Here is a 13,060-nt window from a genome sequence, read left to right as displayed (position 1 = left end):
AGAGCACAATATGGCCTTAGTGCCATAGGTCGTCTAGATAACAAAAAGACAACCTTGTGGCTTTAGGGTCATTGGATTTGTAGCTAGCAAAAAAGAGCACCATGTAGCCTTATGACTATAGGGTTTCTAGTTTGCACAAAAAGAAATCCCCGTGGCTTTAGGCACATAGGGTTACTAGCCATCACAAAGAGCACCTTGTGGCCTTAGGGCTATAGGGTTTCTAGCCATTAGGAAGAGCACACTGTGTCCTTATGTACATAAGGTTTCTAACCATCACAAAGAGCACCCTGTGGCCTTTGGCCTAGAGAGTGCTCTTTGTGATGGTTAGAACTCCTATGGCTCTAAGGCTACATGATGCTCTTTGTGATGGCTAGGGCCTCTAGCCATTACAAAGAGCACCCTCTGGGTCTCTAGGAATCAGGAAGAGTACCCTGTGGCCTTAGGATCGTAGGATTTCTAACTTACACAAAGAGCACCCTGTGACCTTAGAGCCATAATCGTTTTAGCTAAAATAAAGAGCACCATGTGGCCTTAGGTCCATATGGTTTCTTAGACAAAGAGCACCATGTGGCCTTGGGTCACAGGGTTTCTTACACAAAGAGCAACATGTGGCCTTAGGGCCATAGGGTTTCTAGTGTATATAAAGAGGACCATGTGGCCTTAGGGCCATAGGGTTTCTTACACAAGAAGCACCGCACCCTGTGGCCTTATGGCCATATGGTTTCTATATTACACAATGAGCTCCCTCTGGCCTTAGGGCCATAGGGTTTTTAGCTAGCAAAAAGAGCACCCTATGGCCTTAGGGCCATATGGTTTCTAACCATTACAAACATCACCCAATGGCCTTAGGGCATCCTGTGGCGTTACGGTCAAAAGAGAACAATGTGGCCTTAGTGCCATAGGTCTTTTATCTAACAAAAAAGAGCACATGTGGCCTTAGTGTCGTAGGTATTTTATCTAACAAAAAGACAACCATGTGGCCTTAGGGTCATTGGGTTTGTAGCTAGCAAAAAAGAGCACCATGTGGCCTTAGGGCGATAGGGTTTCTAGCTTACACAATAATCTCCAAGTTACTTTAGGGCCATAGGGTGACTAGCCATCACAAAGAGAACTTTGTGGACTTAGGGCTATAAGATTTCCAGCCATCACAAAGAGCACACTGTGTCCTTAGGGCCATAGGGTTTCTAGCCATCACAAAGAGCATCCTGTGGGGTCTCTAGCCATAACAAAGAGTACCCGATGGCCTTAGGGTTGTAGGATTTCTAGCTTACACAAAGAGAAGCTTGTGGCTTTAGAGCCATACAGAATTTAGCGAACAAAAAGAGAACTATGTGGCCTTAGGACCATATGGTTTCTTACACATAGAGAACCATGTAGCCTTGGGGCCATAGGGTTTCTTGCAAAAAGAGCAACCTGTGGCCTTAGGCTCCTAGGGTTTTTAGCGTATATAAAGAGCACCCTATGGCCTTAAGGCCATAGGGTTTCTTACGTAAGAAGCAGCCTGTGGCCTTATGGCCATATGGTTTCTAGATTACACAAAGAGCTCCCTATGGCCTTAAGAACAAAGGGTTTCTAACTAACAAAAAGAGCACCCTGTGGCCTTAGGGCCATAGGGTTTCTAGCTTACACAAATAGCACCATCTATACTATACATTAAGCAGACTATGATTTCGATGGACACGTGTCATTCTTTGCAGCCTCTGGCCGGTCCAATCCGAAGGTAGACGAACATACAAGGAGTAGAGGTAGCCGAACATGTAGACCAACTCACCCCGCTATTTCTGTACTACGAGAGAGAGAGCCGCTTAAAGTTCTGGCATGTGTGTCATTAATTTAATTTGTGTCATAGTAAGAGTGAGCGAGACCCGCCGGTAGGCGGGTCGCGCAAGCTAGTGTGGCATTAGGGCCATAGAGTTTTTAGCTTACACAAAAAACTTTGTGTGGTTCTAAGGCCACAGGGTTACTAGCCATCACAAAGAGCACCCTGTGGCCTTAGGGCTTTAGTGTTTCTAGCCATCACAACAAAGAGCACACTGTGTACTTAGGGCCATAGGGTTCTAACCATCACAAGGAGCACCCTGTGGCCTTAGAGCCATCGGGGGACTCTTTGTTATGGAAAGAAATTCTATGGCTCTAAGGCCACACAATGCTCCTTGGGATGGCTAGGGTCTCTAGCCATCACAAAGAGCACCCTCTGGGCTCTTAAGCCATCACAAAAAGTACCCTGTGGCCTTAGAGCCGTAGGGTTTCTAGCTTACACAAAGAGCAATTTGTGGCCTTAGAGCGATATTCTTTTTAGGTAATAAAAAGAGCACCATGTGGCCTTAGGACCATATGGTTTCTTACACAAAGAGCACCATGTGGCCTTGGGGCCATATGATTTCTTACACAAGAAGCACCTTGCCCTATGGCCATAGGGTTTCTAGCTAACAAAATGGGCAGCCTCTGGCCTTATGGCCAAAGGGTTTCTAGTTTACATAAATATCTTCTTATGGACTTAGGGACATAGGGTTACTAGCCAACACAAAGAGTACCCTATGGCGTAGGGCCATAGGGTTTCTAACCACCACAAAGAGCACGCGATGGTCTTAGGGTACCCTGTGGCATTAAGGTCAAAGGGTTTGTAGCAATCAAAAAGAGCATAATGGGGTCTAGTGCCATAGGTCTTCCAACAAAAAGAGAACCATGTGGCCTTACGGGTCATTGGGTTTGTAGCTAGCAAAAAAGAGCCTTAGGGTTGTTGGGTTTCTAGCTTACACAAAATTCTCCCTGTGGCTGTAGGTCCATAGGGTTATTAGCCATCACAAAGAGCACTCTGTGGCCTTACGGTTATAGGATTTCTAGCCATCACAAAGGGCACACTCTGTCCTTAGGTCCATAGGGTTTCTAGCCATCACAAAGAGCACCTGTGGCCTTTGGCCCATAGGGGTGCTCTTTGTGATGGCTAGAAATCCTACGGCTCTGTTTGAGGGCAAACCGAATGGGTGCCCACCTGGCCGGACACGTAGCCGAACACCACACTTGTACTCTATTAGTTTTTCGAGATAGTGTAGTGATACTCCGTGTGAATCCTAATTCCAGTGTAGCAGGTCAATTCCATGAGTTGTAATGCTGTCATGACATTTGTAAAAGTCCATGTGAACTGGCCACTCACTATTTAGAATGGCCTAGGTATAAATGTCAATAACCTTGATGTGAAAGAAGGCTTATCTTTAGAAGAAGAAGGGAGCTCTGAAAACGTATGCTCGAGCTACAAAGCTACTCCAACTTGTAATCGACTTTCCTAATGATTGGGTAATCCATTTTCAAATCCAAAACTTGCATTGTGTTCCTCTCTCTTTGCTCTTTCAATTAAGTGTAAGCATGGTCAGTTTTGATGTGGTTTGCAACTACACGTATGTGAGCCTTAATTGCAGATTTGAGTGCTTAAATCACTGTTTTTAGTCATTTTGACCATAAGAGAGTGTTCTTAGACCATAGGGTAACCTTTCTGGACTGATCGATTGCATTTTTCAGGACCTTTTTCATGATGGATTGTGATTTTGGTACCTTGTTGGATTGCGACCAGACTTGAAAAGGTAGTGCCCCTAGGTGTGTTAGACCTCCTCCTAAAGTTTCATTGCATTTCGAGTCCGTTCGAGTGCCGAAATGGTGTGATGACCTAGAGTTGTGAGAAAGGACATAGGCAGATTTTCGTGATCATTGAGTGTTGGTTTGCTTGTAGAGTTGTTGTATTTGTTTGTGGAGATTCACTTCTTGATATTGACGATCTCAAAGAGTCTCCGTGCCCCATCTGAGTCACTTCCCTGAGTATTGGCATTATGTTAGTACCAAAAAGCTATGCTGCAGACATCCGTTGACTCGCTAACATTAGCGCCGTTGCCACGGATATGATCCTTGGATGGTGAGTGACCTAGTGCGTATTTAGAGTGTTCTTTTTTGAAGATTTGTCTCTCCATTCCATTTACACTTTAGCAGTGAAGTAGCTAGACACGGGGTTTAGTGCTTGATAGAGTCTAGAAGTGCTAGATCTATTCTTGAGAAGTAAAGAGGGTTGTGAGTGAGATAGCCAAAAGCATTTCATTCTTCGATTTTTTCTATGCTTTTAGAGTGTTGTTCCATTTTTCGTTTCGACTTTATTTTGTATTGTTCTGTTTGTTTTTGTTTCATGTTTCATTTTAGTACTTAGGAGTAAGGTAAGTAGAAACTACAACCATCAAATTTTTGGGCTAAAAGATTGAGGGAAAAAAGGATGAAAACCATATTTTGGCCGAAACGACCATAACTCTGAAATTATGGAAAGTTGATGGTAGAGATCTCAAAAGTGATCCAAATTCAAAAATTTGTGGATCAAGGGCACTAGCAGACTCTCTAGAAGCAATCTGGAAAGTTTGGTCTGATTCTGTGGAGGAACATGGATCGCAATTCCGTGTACCCTAGAGAGCATTTTGGTGAAAAGTGACCAGTTACAGTGTCCATCATTGGGAAACTGCTCTGATTAAGTTTTCTTGAAAGAAAAACTCAAAAATCACATCAGAATTGAGTGTTAGGGTAAAAAAAACAAAACAAGCATTGCAAACACAAAAATTGGGATTTTTCAACTTTTTGGGATCCAAATTCAAAAAGGGGTGAGATTTGGCTTCTACAGGGCATAGAGAGCCAACAAAACAAAATTCATGAAAAATGCTGCCAAACATGGATCGCGATCCATGTACCTTTTGACATTTTGGGTTGATATTTGACAAGTACATCCCTGATAACTAGTGGAAAAACTTTGCCAAAGGATCAATGTCAAAAAATTGAAAAAAGTTGGTCAAAATAGCCAAATATAGAAGAAACTAGTCAAAACTGCAGGATAGACATAAAAACTTGCTTTTGAATGACAAAAACTAGTCCAAATCCAAAACTTTTGATACCATAGCATCTAGTAAACATGACGATTCTAATGGTACCAAGGAAACTCAATTCGGCTTCTAAACATGGATCACGATCCATGTACCTCATGAAAAAAATTTGATTTTTTTTGGCTGAGATCTGAGCAGTAGGTAGCAGAGACATATACAAACAACTTTTCCAAAAGAATCAAATGCAAAAAAGTTGTAAAAAGTGGTCAAAAGAGCAAAAAATAGTTCATTGTCAAAACTATCACAGCAGACTGTAGAAGTCAGTTTTGGTGGGGCAAAACTGATGCAAATTCAAAAAGATTTGTGAAGCAAGCTACAAACATCATAAGCTATTAGCACACCAAAAATTTAGATCCAAAAGTCTTGGAACATGGATCCCGATCCATGTACCCCCCCAGAGAAAATTTTTGGACAGAAACTTTTCTAGCTTGTAGCAGAGACCATTGTGAACAAAAGTCCCCAGAGAAATTTTGTCAAACAAGTTCAAAAAGTGGGTGAAAAGAGGCAAAAACAATTCAAGGTGAAAACCCTAAAGCAAACCTACGAATTGACTTTTGAATGGCCTAAACAAGGCCAAATCACACAAAAACCACATAGCTAGCATCAGGAGACTAAGGGGAAGCTGTGTGCCAAGTTTCATTACCATCTGACATAGAGGTACATGGATCACGATCCATGTTCCTTTGTCACAGATTGATACCAAATTTGCACCATAGCTAAGGGACATCATAAGGAATCTAGTGGTCTTCTCAAAATTGAATTTGGATATAAAAAACCAGACCAAAAGCCCTGAATTGCCAAGTACTCTGAGCAAGTGCCAGAATTGACCTAACTTTCAATCTAGAGGTCCATTTTCAAAAAAAATGATACCATAAACCTGCTAGTCATGTTGAATTTGATGGTACCAAAAAAAGTTAATTTGGGCTCCAAACATGGATCGCGATCCATGTACCCATAGTAACAGCTTGACCTGAAACTTTCTAGATCAGTAGCGCACACATAAGGGAACATATGCCCAAGCCTAGTTGTGAAAAAAATTGATCAAATTTGGGTCATAGGTGACCGACTAAAACCGCAGTGCAGACCTAGTGTTGGCTATTTGACCTATCAAACCAAGTCTGAATCCAAAAAGATTTGAGATTTAGCCTGTGGACATAGAGTGCAACAAGCTGCCAAGAGATCAAGTCCAGATGTGGTTGAAAATGGATTGCGATCCATGTACCTCAACCTTAGAATTTGCTGAGAATTGGTACATAGTCTGCATATGACCTTGTCTACACACAGTCAAAATTTGGAAGAATTTAGAGAAACACAATTGACAGAGGAACATGAATCGCGATCCATGTACCTCAGCATAGTGGGGGTATTTGATCTGGTGATCTTTTAGACATACTTGAGAACATCCCAAATCTCAAGTTTGAGATAAAAATACCTTCTGGAGACCGAGATACAAGCCAAAGCTCCTCTGTTCTGGTCCTGAGATGGTTTTGAGTGCTGTTTCAAGTGCAGTTCACTAAAATTGCTCTAACTTTTGATAGACAACTCCAAATTGAGTCAGGTATAGCTAGGAAGAAAGTTTTGGTTCTAGAGCTGAATTTTACTAGGTTTCCTGAATCCAAACTTTTAGGGTACCCATAACTAATTTCCAGAGACGAAAGAAGTCACAAATTCTTGACTTTTGAGAGACCTGATCAGGGGCAGCAAGGGATAAGTTGCACTAAGCCAAAGTGGGATTGTCAAGGACTATCTTGAGACTTTTGAGAGAGCCTTAACCATGACAGATCATCCACCACTAGGTTTTTCTACTCCAGGCAGAGACATGAAAAATACAACAAACGCTGCAATGCCTTAAACAGTAGGATTGAGAGAATACATAGAGGAGAGGCATTCTTTGATTAACAAACCGAACGTGAGATTCATTAAAGCCAATGAGTCCATGAGAGTGCTTACAGATTACCCCCATGAGGGAATATATAGATTCACAAACGGAGATCAATATATCGTCTACAAGTGTGTAGAACCCTATACTAGAGAGATGCCATTCCATAAGAATCTCTATGCATTCACATATACAGAGGCCCATGAGTTCAAGTTTTGATGGTAGATAAGGATGGTTGTGAGTACAAACTTATTGATCCAATTGACCTAGAGAGATATATGTACAAGGTTACTCCGATCTCTGCTTACTTTTAGTCAAAAACTATGTTAGAGCACTTAATTGAGAGGATTCTACTGGGATTTTCTCCAAAACGAGATGAGGACAAGATCCGACTTCGGAAGAGACCACGAATTGGTTAGATTGGTGACTAGACGACAACGATTAAGACTATATCAAGTGGCTCAATGTGTCAAGATAAAGTATAATGGGTCAGGGGATCCATATGCTCATGTCTATCTCTTCAAACAAGTTTTGAGAGCTGAAAAGATTGCAGGTTTTCATACTCAGAGGGATTTGGATTGACATTAGAAGGAACAGCTTTGACTTGGTTACAACCACTAAACAAAGATGATTTCCCAAACGTAGCACAACTCTTACAAGAATTTGTAGAAGAGGTCTCAAAAAGGGGAATCAAGCATAACACGGTGTCACACATCTACGCTTTCAAACAAAAGGAAAATGAAAAAGTGAAGGAAGCTTTGCTTCGCTTCAAACAATACATAGAGAGATGTCATATGAGAGAGCTACCGCAAGATGAGAGATTATCAGTTCTCTTCATAGAGGGCTTGAGGAATGAAACTCTAAAAAAGGACCTACATTTGAAAGGATGCATGACGCTTGAGCAAGTCACTAGAGAAGCTCTTTATCTAGTTGACAATTACAAGGCCTACGGAGAGATGATTGAAGATACAGACAACACGACTACTAGTACCTCATCTCCGAAGAGCGAATCAACAACAAAGAGAGTTGTTCAAACTCCTTGGGAACAATCATTGATCAAGTGGTCAAGGGGGTGATTAGAAGAATTAACCATGGCTACAAATAAAACCTAAATGTACAAAAACCTCAATTGAGGAGATGTAATACTTGTGGAGGGGATCATCCCACTCCATGGTGTAGCACTCAACCAAAACCGCAATGTATTGTAGGGAAATAGCTACATCTTCTGAATGATGGTAGAGTAGTAGTCAACTACACTCAGCCAACACACGTACCACAACCTGCAAGAAACCAGTACTCCATGGATGCGAATACGCTCATGCTCATAGCCAATCAAAAGTATGGTTCAAAGAACATTCTTACAAGACAAGAACAACCATTGGTTGTATCACCAGCTATGAAACAAGAAGATCCATGCTATGAGTGTGGAGGTGATCATTGGGCACGAAGTTGTCCAAACAAGGGTCCACAAATTGAATTATTTGTATTTTGTGAACGTTGTGTGATAGACCATCTATGCCAACACTGTACTAAAAATCCAAATTATAGGGAGAAAGCAACAATGAACATTGTAGGCATAATGCCTTCTTCAAGTGGATCCAAGGGATAACCCGCCATTCCTTTAAACGTGATGACTCGAGCTTAAGCTCAAGAAGCTTCCAGAAACAAACCGGATGAGGAAACCACATTGCCAGTTCAAACAAAACTCGAGAACATATCAATGCGAACAGGAAGAAAATCATGGAAAGCCAAACGGGATAAAATGAAAGCAAAGAGGCTGCAGGAGAAAGCTGCTTTGAAAACTGAACTGCACCAAACCAAAGAACAGCTTAAACACGAGCAAGAAAGCAAAAAAAATGCAAAGGGACCTAAAGAGTCAAAGACTAACTCGGGAGGTTCAGTCTTGGTCGACAAAGTCTTTGAACCTTTGGATGCGATCTTGAAAGCTTATGATGTTAGGTTAAAGACCAACCAAACCCAGAAGGATAGATGGCTAACATATCCTCATCCAGGGTATGAAAAAGAGAGGTTGCAAATCTGCAAGGAGCTCATCCAGAAGGCCCAAGCTCTTTGGAACCAGTCCCAGATGCTTCAAAAACGGAGGTGCTAATCCGCGAAAAAATCCAAGAATTGGAAAGTCGTGGTATTGTAGACAAAGACTCAAGATCCAAGAGTTGAGGCACCTTTAGATACAAGGGAAGTAGCCAATACCACAGATGGGATGGGCTCACAAGTAGTGATGCCTATTCCGGAGGTAGAAGAACGGTGGCCACAATCCTTGTGGGAATCAATCAAAAACCAAAAAGATGGGAGTGCTACTTTACAGTCAGCACCTATCCCTGAGATAAACATGGATCACAAATTTTTTCTAGGAGATATATGATCTCTATACGAGGATGTCGGGTTTTTCGCATTTGAAGAGAGTAAACCACGCTCTCTAAAGACTTTGCCATCTTTCATAGGAGAACACGAAAAAAAATCGGAGGTTAAAATGGTACCTTCTCAATGGAAAGCCACACAAAAAATGATGGATAACAAGAGCTTGCATGAATTGATGTCTTCTCCTATACAATGCACACTTTATCTCTTAGAGCTACTAAAAATTAGACCACATCTATGGAGCCAAATGGGCAAAAACCTGGAAAAGATGGACTTGAAAATCCCTTAACATGACCAACTTGCGGACAAAAACATGGATGACACCTTGCCTAAGAATCCACAAACAAAGCTAGTACCAATAAATAAGGTGGGTGACTACTGTGAACGAGAAGAAGAAAACACCACCTTACCACTTGAGTACAAAGGAGTAAATATGGTTGCTATATTAGATAGTGGGACAGGAATTGCCATTGCAACCAAAGAAATATGGAAAAAATGGGAAAAGCTTGCTCTTACAAAAACTCGAATGAAATTGCAATTGGCAGATGGATACGTGGAGAGACCGATAGGAATATTAGAACAAATCATTATATCCTTGTGTAACATAGAGTATGAGCACACCTTTGCCATAATGAACTTTGACAAGAGCAACAACTTTGATATCATATTGGGCAGACCATTCATGCGTCAACTCAAAATGGTACAAGACTGGGGCTATGAGTATATCTATTTAAGACACAAGGAAATTACTACAAAAATCAGTGTGAAAGATCATAGTTATAGAGATGTAGAACAAACCCCGGGGAAAGAATTAAACTCGACAACTAATTTCGAAAGCAAAGCGCATATTTGGATGTATGGAGCTCTTGAGAGTGTAAGTCAGAGGAAGGAGGATTGTATTCTCGATCGACCTATGGAGGACTCATACTATATTCCAGAACCATTTCCAGAGGAGTTATTTGAACCCTTTGGATGGGATCAAATACTGGCCACTCTTGATGTGTGTATGAATGAGTTGACCCGGACTAAATTTTGCGATGAAGATGGGTATGATATAACTCCCTTATTTACAATAAAGTTGTTGAAAGAAAGTAATGAAGTTTGTGAGTGTGAAAGCAAAAATGGTGAGACAGATGGCTATGACTTTAGGCATGAAGCAAAAGTGAAAACAAAGGAAGTAGAGCAACCACGAGAATATGTTATCATTGACATACCAGAAGAATCAACAAAAGTTGTTTCAAAGAAGTCCACTCCAAAAAAAATGCAAACGAAAGCAGATGAAGGAGCAAAGCTTCCAGTTTCAACGTCAAATGTTCAACAAACGCAAGATCAAGAGAAGAACAAGGAAATGAGAGAAGATCGACTGTCTTCTATGACAATCAACTTCAGCATATGCGAAGAAACAAGACTCAAAATCACATGTTCAGCTGTGATAGATCCAAAAGCGACAAAGAATCTAATGACTTATGGAACATGGATCATGATGGGAAAGCTGCCAATCACCAAGTAGAGGAGATTGTGTACACAAGTTCAAAAATACAGATTCCTATCTTTGGCATGGCAGAAGCCATACTCAAGTTCAGTATTGAGGAGTACAAGGATAGTTTCCACATAAGTGAATCCCATCATACCAAAGAGAGTTTGGTCCTGACAGAAAGCTGGAGGAACATCTTCTTTCAACAAAAACCAAAAGCTTCAACAACAACATCATCAAAAGGCCTAAAAGGACCTCAAGTCAATGCAAAAAAGGAGCAATCAAACATAGAAGAAAAAGGTAAAGCAAACGTAAACACTGAAGTATATCAACCTCGCAAGAAAACTTTACCTTCAACGAGCCTACATTAAACTTTCAACAAAGCTTCTACATCAAGAGCCAAACATTGCAATGGAAACCAAAGCACAAAGTCTACCAACCAAAGTTTCCATCACAAAAAATCATCCAGAAGAAGCCAAAGAATGTCAACCAAGTGTTGGTATCCAAAGAGCACATCAAAGTCAAAGACCCAGTTTGGATACATGAAGCACGGGTTCAACCACAACAACAAAAGGTGACAGGGTGGGTAGCATCAAATGAGTCAATCATTTCTCAGGGCTACTTCCAAGAAAACCCTAATGTTTGGCCCAAAAAGCCTAAAGTAATAGCCTGGATCTACTCACCTCAAGAAAGAAGCTCTACAAGGAGAGAGACAAGCTATCAACGGAATACAAAAAACTCAGGCAAGCGAAAGAACAACAACAAAAGGTAGACGAAAAGACCTTCCAAGAGGGCAACGTGAAAAGTATGGGTGTCAAAGTCAGACCTTAGTCAAGTTACCCAAGAAAAATAGGTAAAGCAGCGGATGATTCCTGTCAAGCTATGTAAGGTCTCTACCTTCCCTAGAAGAGGATTACCTATGAAAAAATTTTAAGCCTAAATATCAGTTTGGCAAAAGATGCTATTTTTAGTAGGTTTCAATGATCATATGTCATTTTTGTGTTGTGATTCTTGTAGAACTTTTAATTCTGGTCAAATTCAATTTTGGTGAAAAATTTTCAAAAATAGAAAGTTTTTGACCCTCAGTATGGTCTAGGATCGACCTGCTCGTCAAACTGTGCACCGACCCAGGTTTTCTTAAAAATGCCAGAGGCTGCTATTTATGGTAGGTAGTCGTATCTGTTACTTGCATGTTTGTCTCGAGTTAGCAAGTTTCAAAATTGAATTTGGGTTAGTATAAGTATAGTTAGCCTAAGGTTAGTATTTTCTAAGGTATGTATGGCATCGATGTGAATGTGTATGCATGAGTATGCATGGGCATGGATGTGCATGCATGGGCATGTGTCCCCATCATGGGTCATGTGAATAGCTAGTCTTGTGACAAGTGTTAAGTTAGGCATGGAGAGTGTAGCATGAGAGCTCAACATGGCCTAGATAAGGTAGAGCATGGGTCAAAGAGTGAGGTGTGGCCTAGTATGGGCAATGAAGCATGGCTTAGGACACTACGCCCCCTCAAGATAGTAAAAAAAAAGCGCTACCTCCTCTTGTAAGACTCAATTTGTGTGTGTGTGTGTGTGTGAGTGTGTGGGAGAGAGAGAGAGAGAGAGAGAGAGAGAGAGAGAGAGAGAGAGAGAGAGAGAGAGAGAGAGAGAGAGAGCATAGAAAGTGGGATGGGCAAGTGAGGACACCTCACTAGGGAACCCCACACTTGGCATGGCACTTGGAGGGGTGTGTGTGTGTGTGTGTGTGTGTGTGTGTGTGGACCTTTTAATTCCAATTTTAGCAAGGAAAATCGATCCTTCTTGAAGGGATGCCTATATCAGAGTAACTCAACCCTCTCTAGAGACACAATTCTCAAGAGAGTGCAAGGAAGTGCTGCTACCGGAGCAATCTTTTGTGAAGCCTTTTCTACATCACATAACACACAAAGGAGATCTTAATTAAGGGTAGTTTAATTATGTTTATGCTAATCCTATTGCTCCATAGCCTCTTTTTTCTCTAGAGGATTCCTATGTCCAGCCTAATTATTCTAGCTGGCTACAACATTAAATAATATATCCTCTATTCTATTCCATGTGGGGTATTGTCAATGGTTTCCATCCATTGATTGTATTTCCATTGTTGGATTAAGGAGCACCTTGCTTCTTAAAGATATTAATTTTTTTAAAAAATTAAGCATGAGTTTATGCATATAATCATCATTGCCAGTTATGTATATTGTGCATAATTATGTTGTATAGCTCTTCACCTATGATTCTCTAAGATATCGTGAGACTTTTTTTCTCTTTTTATGCACCCAAATTGAGGATTAATCAAGTAATTAAGCCCTTGATATGCCCATGAAATTAGGGAATAATTAAGGGACTTCTTGCATACTAAAAGATGCATAACTAGGGTATTGTGTTGCATTAGAAATTGTGTATG

Source organism: Adiantum capillus-veneris, chromosome 11, assembly GCF_014529385.1.
Source record: "Adiantum capillus-veneris isolate H3 chromosome 11, ASM1452938v2, whole genome shotgun sequence".
In the NCBI taxonomy this organism is placed as follows: Eukaryota; Viridiplantae; Streptophyta; class Polypodiopsida; order Polypodiales; family Pteridaceae; genus Adiantum; species Adiantum capillus-veneris.
Note: the sequence above shows the minus strand (reverse complement) of the source record.